The 7,771-nt window shown below is 38.5% G+C and overlaps 1 long non-coding RNA gene across 1 annotated transcript; it reads right to left on the bottom strand.

Moving 5' to 3' along the window:
- Positions 1 to 4,082: 4,082 nt before the first annotated feature.
- On the bottom strand, positions 4,083 to 6,219 carry LOC125502493. The gene is made up of 2 exons (XR_007280249.1): positions 5,857 to 6,219; positions 4,083 to 4,381 (listed from the first exon to the last, which is right to left on the bottom strand). It is a non-coding gene; the product is annotated as an uncharacterized LOC125502493 (long non-coding RNA).
- Between the last annotated feature and the right edge of the window lie 1,552 nt (positions 6,220 to 7,771).

A 7,771-nucleotide genomic window follows, 5' to 3' on the forward strand; every position in this document is an offset into this window, starting at 1 on the left:
TTTCTTGCAACCATGAAATCATGTGCATACGACACTCTGTACATCAAATATATATTAAAAATGAATACAACAAAAATACAGCTAAGGGAGAATATGAAAGAATGATTGAAAAGCAAAATCTCGTTTATAAACTTTTGCTCGAATATATCATACATTTTCCACTGAAGCTACATTCAAGTGTAAGAAAACTTCTTTGCCAAGGACCCAAAAGCATGCAAATGAAATGCTAGATATTCTGCTCCTGCTTGTAGATAGGATGATTTCTCCTTTAGGTCATATTCGCATCTGAATTCAATGCAAAAATTCATTATGTGTCTGATCCACTTGGCAAAACTTCTCTCCACCACGGACAAACCGTCGGTGTCTTCCAAGATACCGAGAACTTTAAAAAAATGATAAATTAACTCAATAAATGAAGCAAAACAAGTAGCTTGTTTTTATTTCGTTTGAAAATCATGGACCGTTTGTGGCAAGATTAAAAACAATTTTTTGAACAGACTGGAAGATATTAGAAGTTTTACAACAATCGCCCAAAATATTTATTTTTGCTGCTTCTTTCAAACTAAAGCAAGTAGCAACTTGAATTTTCCCCAACTTTGGCCTTGCACTGCTAACAGCAATTTAGAATTCGCCAACTGTGTGCGGCTAAAATAAGAGCCAGCGTATATCTACGTTTGGAGCAGTAACATGTTGATGCGTATAAGTACGTCTAGTGGAGCGGAAAGTATTTAGCCTTATTTTGCGGTAAACAGGATCGCACTGAGATAAACTACCCTACGCAACCACCTGCAGATAAGGCGGAAGAATAACTGGTGCCAGAATAGCCGATACGGCCCATAAGTTTAAATTCTTCACGCCCGTATAAATACGTATACGGCATTGACTGCATGGAAAAATTTGAAGCTTCAAGTTGTCTCTAAATAAACTCTATAAGGCATTGTAAGTCCTTAATGAGGACACATAACCTGAAAAAAACACAATAATGTGACTGAAATTGCTTGCGTAAATATACGTCTAGAGCAGTTAAGACTTCGGCGTATTTATACGTCTGGAGTAAGGGTTAAAATGCACTTTAAAAGGCACTTGAGCCGGAAGAAGTTGGAACCAATGGCCGAAAAATTTTGCATTCACAACTTCTTCATTTTCAATCTAAAGCATTTTTCACGGAAAAAGGTGCATTCTTGGTCGGCTGAAAATACCAAAGGGGTTTGGGAAATAGAACATTCAGTTGACCTGTGGGCTGTTGGCTGAGTTCTTGCACCGATATTTTTTCTCTGCAATGTGAATGAAAACCAATATTTGGAATTAATATATAAAATAGGGCAGAAAGACCGATTGGGCCGATAGCCTTTTTCTGTAGGAAATGAAGATTGTTTATATATATAAAATATTTTCTGGCTTCAGAATCATGATGAAATAATTAGATGTCAGAACCGCGCAGAAACATTTTGGATTCTCGATTGGAAGGTTGGAGCACTGGAGATGACCAGATCTTTGAGTATCTTCTTCAGGGATTTTAAAAGGTAAAATAAATGATGAAAAGCAACCGATCAGCTAATCTGTAATCGAAAAACGAAAATAAATCTATAGAATATGCATTCAAGAAGACAAGAGACATTGGAAACATTCTCAAGCTTCCATGTTGAGCACTTGGAAGGACATTGGTGAAGTCCACAATTCCTCGGATGACTAGACACAAAAAACAAGAAGAAGAAATCATCGTCGGCATTGGAAAGAGCCCGTTTAACCGCTTAGACGATCGGCGCGTTTTTCTAATTCTGTTTGATGATGTATTATGCGGTCGTAATCCAATATACTAGACGGTGTATGATGACGCAGTGACAATGGTAGCTAATGGATTAGGGCTGCTTCAATGGCTAAATTAGTCGGGCATTCGAGTGCCATATCGATAACTCTTACTGTTGCTTGATAAAGAAGCTCGGCGAAGATTTACCACAGATTATCTGGTTAAGATTGATGAGTGTGAAATTATTCGTTCGTTTTGTGTTGGCCGTCTTCAGTAGCTCGGCTACTTGGGTTTAAGTTGATTTATCTTATTGCGCAAGAAAAAGACCGAACTTGCAGGTTAACCTGAAGGAAATCTCCAGCAATCCCACTAAGCCCATCCCCATGTAGATTGATCGGCTGCGATATGAATCGAATGGAGAAATTAACAATAAGGGCATGAAACCCATCGCGTCCAATTAAGGTAAACCTACCCCTTCGTTGTTAGAGGGTCGCTATTAGGAAAATCTAATCATGATTGCGTTATTTATAACGTGAACTGGATGGCCACGGTCAGTTCAGGGCTGTACCAACACAAAGGCCTTAACAACTAACCATCCTCTGAGTCAATGAAACTAGCCAAAGTCGGATCTGGCCAGACCTGTGGGAATAATGCACTGAATAATCAGCCTTTATTTAACTGAGGAAAACCAATGTTTATTTATTGGAAGCCCATTTCAATGCCCGGCCCATTTTAATATAATGGATTTATTCGAAGATTCCAACCCAGATTAGGCATGTTCACAGTAAACGTAATTACTTTATTAGGAGCTTTCAGCCCCAGAACGTCAAAGACCCTCAAATGACGCCGATAAAAAAGCGCAAGTTGTACCGGTGCCAGAAACATGAACTTTGCGCGAATTAAGTTGCTAACTGAGCAGGAAATTTACATACAAACGAGTGAAAAACGGGCATTTGCTGCACAATCTCGAAATCGATGCGATGTTAGCTTTAATTAAGAGCGGAGATGGGTATAAAGTAGAGCGATCTCTGATGAGCTTTTACGTTCACATGTGCGCTCAACTTCATAAAATGTGCGATGGAATCGCAATTTGATTTGCATTTAGCCGGCTTTTTCGGACTGGTGATGGGAATTTTTTGCGAAGTTCCCACATCGATTCTAAACCTTCACTTTGTACTTGAAATGTCGAGTTAAGCCACGCATGAGTTCTATCTGGTTGAGGCGCATTCGTGATTTCAAAACAATTTGGTTGGGTATTTTGCATGAAAAATGTTGTCTTAAAAACGCAGCATTTTCTTACATGGCGATCGAGTGCACACATTTCACAATAAGGAGCAAATTCTTCTGAACCATAAGCTTTTGATAAAAATTCCGTTCGGTATTGTGAAGTATCAGCACAAAAAATGTTGTAATGTTGAAAACTCATATTCAGTGCAATAAGCATTGGAATTCGCATTCAAAATCCTCCTTTCTGGGCAATTTTCTGGTCAAACTGATGAACCATGAGCCGAATTTTAAAAGCTATTCAGGTGAAAGAACAAATCCAAACTTGAAGGATTTCCTTGTCATTGGCGAGTTAATTAAATTCCCTTGCACAATCAACCCAAAAAAGCCGCTTTGGCGCAAATTAAGAGATTTCCCATATCAATGCGATCGATCGGGCACTATCGCAATTAAAGTAATTGAGCTTGATAAACTGGCACGGCTTGATGTTGGCTTTAATGAATCTGATCTTCCATTGTCCATTCCGGGAGTAAGATACCTACTAACGAGAACATCGTTAACATCAACTAGATTCCTATTTTCAAAATTAGACACATGCTAAGGGTGTTGAATGGGAAAAACTGAACACAATAGAGCAAGAACGAATCGATAATCCATTCATCAAGTCGACTATTTTCCGGTTTGATTCACATTAGACGAGGATAATGATGATTAGTGATCGTGGCCAAAGACATGGAGAAATTGTTAATTGACCTCCGATCGGCCCGGCCATAATGCCCGGAGAGTGCAAGATTACAGTCGGGACGAATTTAAAAGCAATTTAAAAACTGCCAGACAATTATTATCGAATAATCCAAAAATCAATAGTTTACCAGAAATTAACTTGCGCCCCAAATTACACCCCATGATAATGGGCACAGCTAAAAACACTTTCAAACCGCCAATTATTGAATTATTTTTGGGATCTTTCACTTTAGTGCGTGTAAAAATGCTTTCCCATGTGCCAAATAGCTGAGAAAAGGTGCCAACCATGCCGATTTCCTATCTAAATTGTCAATTATCGCCTATTAGCCTGCCCTAAAGTGTTGACGATTTAAATCGAGGGTGAGCATTTCGGAAATTTGGATGCAGTCTATTATTTATATGTTACTTTGTTATTCAGCAGAACCTTTGGAACAATTTAAATTGGGATCAAAGTCTTTCAGGCAGAGTAAAGGGGGTTTCCACATTCAGGCAAAGTTTGTGACTTTCGGAAAAATGACCTTGAACCGCAAATTCCTTGAAAGTCTCTCGGATTGAACAGCCAATTATCTGCTACTTACGGCCGGAAAAGCCAGTGTCTTCTTTGCCGTAGGAGTCAATGATTTTCTAAAGTGAGTGTGTCGACTTGCAGGCTTTGGCCAGTTTCACCTTGACAAGTTTAGGGATTTTTGAAAAACCGGCCTAGACTCAGATAGATTGCAACTTAGCACTCGGGCAGAGTGAAGTATGTTGAATACACGCGCCTAAAGATCAATTTTGCTGCCTGCTACAGGTTGAACTTTGTTTGAAAATGCCTCAGCATGAAAGTATTCGTCACACTGAACTGAAAATTTGCTTTTGGTGGAAAATCAGCCTGTATGTACAGCCGTTTGATTAAAATCTGCGCCATTTCTAACTGCAATAGCATTTCACTGGCTTTGTTTAGAACTGGACAATTTTTTAAGCATTCAGTTTGGACGTGAGAAATTTTTGAGAACGGCTCAAATTCAAAGTTCTGGTTAGGTTCAACTGAAAGTTTGTCTTTTGCTTGAAAATTGGCGTGCAAATAGTTTTTTATTATAATTTAACTCGATAAAACATGTTTTGCACAAAACGGTCTAAAAGCGTCACCAGGCCGTATCGCCTTTCGAAGACATTTTCCATATACTCAAATTCCCTAAACACTCCTTAAAGGGTTGACCCCATAGTTCTAACACACCCTGTATACGAAACAGTTGCCCAATCTTTTATATGGAATTCGTATTTGGGGCGCAACATAATACAGGGGTCGGCACTCGAAGTGTTACCATTTAAAATACATAATTTTAATTTTCGTTTATTAGAAAACTTAAATATTCGATGTAGTCACCTTTAGCGCGTATAACAGCATCTAGTCTGTCCGGGAACGTTTTACAGGCTGCACGACTGTGGTCTGATGGTATTTTACCTCATTCATGGAGAAGAGCAATCTTTAAGGAGTCGAGCGTTTCATAATTTTTTGCAGATACTTTGTCCTCCAGAATGGACCATATGAAAAAATCCATTGGGTTTAAGTCGGGAGAATATGGTGGTCATTGTTGTGCAGAAATGAACCAGGGAAACTTTTCTTGAAAAAAAAGTTGGGTTTTACAGGCTTTTTGGGACGGTGCTGGTGTTGGTGTTTTTTTGGTTTGGTGAGTCTTGTTTAAACGTCCAATGGGTTCGACCGAATTGTCTACTTGCCCAAGGAAGCAAAGCATCGTTTATAATCTTTTCACGGTAGACATGTTGATTTATCTTTACGGCCTGTTCAATAAAAACAGTTTGTGAGCGTCCTGTGGCAGTTACCGCGGCCAAAACCATTTGGCGACCAAAACCCTTGCTTTCGCAGAGCAATTCGCTGCTCTAAATTGTCCCTTGATTTGTGCTCTAACCAAATACGATCATTTTGCTTGTTAAAATATTGCTGAACCGTAAACATTTTTTCATCATAAACATTTTGAATCTCACCATTAACGTGCAAGTGTTTTAACACCTTTGCTCTTTTGCGAGGCGAATTGCCTTTTGTGCAGGTGTTAAATATTGAACTTGTTATATTTTGTAGGGCTTCAATCGTAGTTCTTTTTTTAATATTCGCCCCATGCTTCGAGCAGACATATTGATACTTTTCGCTAATTTCACTGGGCTTTATCGTGGATTGCGCAGGATTCTAGCCTTCACCTTTCGAATCATTTCTCGCGATCTTGCTGTTTTTGTATGTCCACCCCCATGGCGTTTTTTGATGCTACCAGTATCATTGTAACGTGTAATACTCCGATACACAAACATTTTATTCACATGTAAATGTCGTAGTTCTTTAACAATGGTTCGTTGCGATTTCCGAGCCATACAGCATTTCGATAACTTTTTTTAAACTGCGAGGTAAAAAAGTTTCCGTAGACTTGTAAAAACTATAGCACACTAACGCTTGTCAAAAAATTATGGCGCTGTCATTTGCTGTTTGGTTGCTACAGCACCGTAAAATTGGTAACATCTCGAGCGCCGACCCCTGTATAAAAGAATCTAATAGTGCGTCCAGAACTGACGAGCCGAGCCCGAGTCGAGCCCAAGCCGAGCCTGAACCGCTTGAAAGTTTTTTTAATATTTCGTCGAAACGGCGACAGACAACCATTTTATTTTTTGTCGGTTTTTTGCCGCGACTCAGGCTCGGCTCACGCTCGGCTTGTCAGGTCTGGACGCACCTTAAAGCGTGCATTAATACGAATTTTATTTTTCTGTACTCGAAAATCACGCATTGTACGAGGAAGAGTCAAGAGAGCTTTTCTGCTTAAAATTGACGAAGCAATAGAAAGGTAAAATTTGGTTTTTGATTAATCAGTCGAGCACCATTTCTTCCTTCAAAAATATTGAACGTAGTGTCTCAAAGATGCTTTAATTTTCTTTTGTTTTGTTGTGAAGAAAACTAGAGAGAGCTATTTTGCTTGAAATTAACTAAGCAATGGAAATTTGAACGTAACTTTTTAATAAATCAGTGTCGTCCTCTTTTTTTCTTGAAAAATATCGAACATCATGTCTAAGACGTGCATTAATACGAATTTTATGGTTTTCTCGAACATCATGAGCTGTACGAAGAAAACTCAAGAGTGCTTTTTTGCTTGAAATTGACTAAGCAATAAAGGCAGAAATGATATTTTCCATCCATCAGTGCCGTACTATTTTTTTCTTCAAAAATGTTGATGTCTAGGACGTGCATTAACCCAATTTTTATGTTTTTTACTCGAAAATTATGCGCTGTACGAAGAAAACTAAAAAATGCGTTTTAGCTTGAAATTGAACAAGCAATAAAAGCTGAAATAAAAATTTTTCATTTATTAGTGGCGTACCATATTTTTCTTCAAAAATTTTGAACGTCATGTCTACGACGTGCATTAAAACCATTTTTATGTTTTTTACTTGAAAATCATGCGCTGTACGAAGAAAACTCAAGTCAAGAAACCTTTTCCCCCTGAATTTGACTAAGGATTCAAAGTGAAAATTAATTGTTTGGTGGTGCACCAATTTTTTATTCAAACATTAAACGCCATGTCGGCACGCGCGAGTTACACCATCAAGTTCACACAGAACCTGCCTAGTAAGCAGCAGTTCCCACAGAAACCGCTGACTAGGTTCCGCCATACATAAATTCCTGATTAACTATAAAACTGAGACAATTCACTATGTTAACGCTTTTTTCCACAAAACTCTGTCGATGATAGAACGTCTGTAAAGTTATTTTAAATAAATTGTTTTAAAAAAATAGTCTATCTATAAAATAAACATATTTGGCGCAGTCGGTAGGATAGCACAGTATCCAGTCGGAAGTGAATCGAAACGATACTTGCGGTTTTAACCCTTAAGTGCTACCACGAATCCAGACGATTTCATCCAGAGGCCAGCAGTAGAAGATAGCCGGGAAAGGATAGCAAGTTAGTGCTAAGTAAATCCTTTTCGCCCCTATTCAAAACCCTTTGTTTGAGGAACCTGATAGGGATATTTAAATTTCAGTCTATCGAAGACGCAATTTTTAAGTTAAAAATATAT

This window comes from Dendroctonus ponderosae, unplaced genomic scaffold (genome assembly GCF_020466585.1).
Source record: "Dendroctonus ponderosae isolate FM_Combo_2020 unplaced genomic scaffold, Dpon_F_20191213v2 Dpon_F_20191213_1, whole genome shotgun sequence".
In the NCBI taxonomy this organism is placed as follows: domain Eukaryota; kingdom Metazoa; phylum Arthropoda; class Insecta; order Coleoptera; family Curculionidae; genus Dendroctonus; species Dendroctonus ponderosae.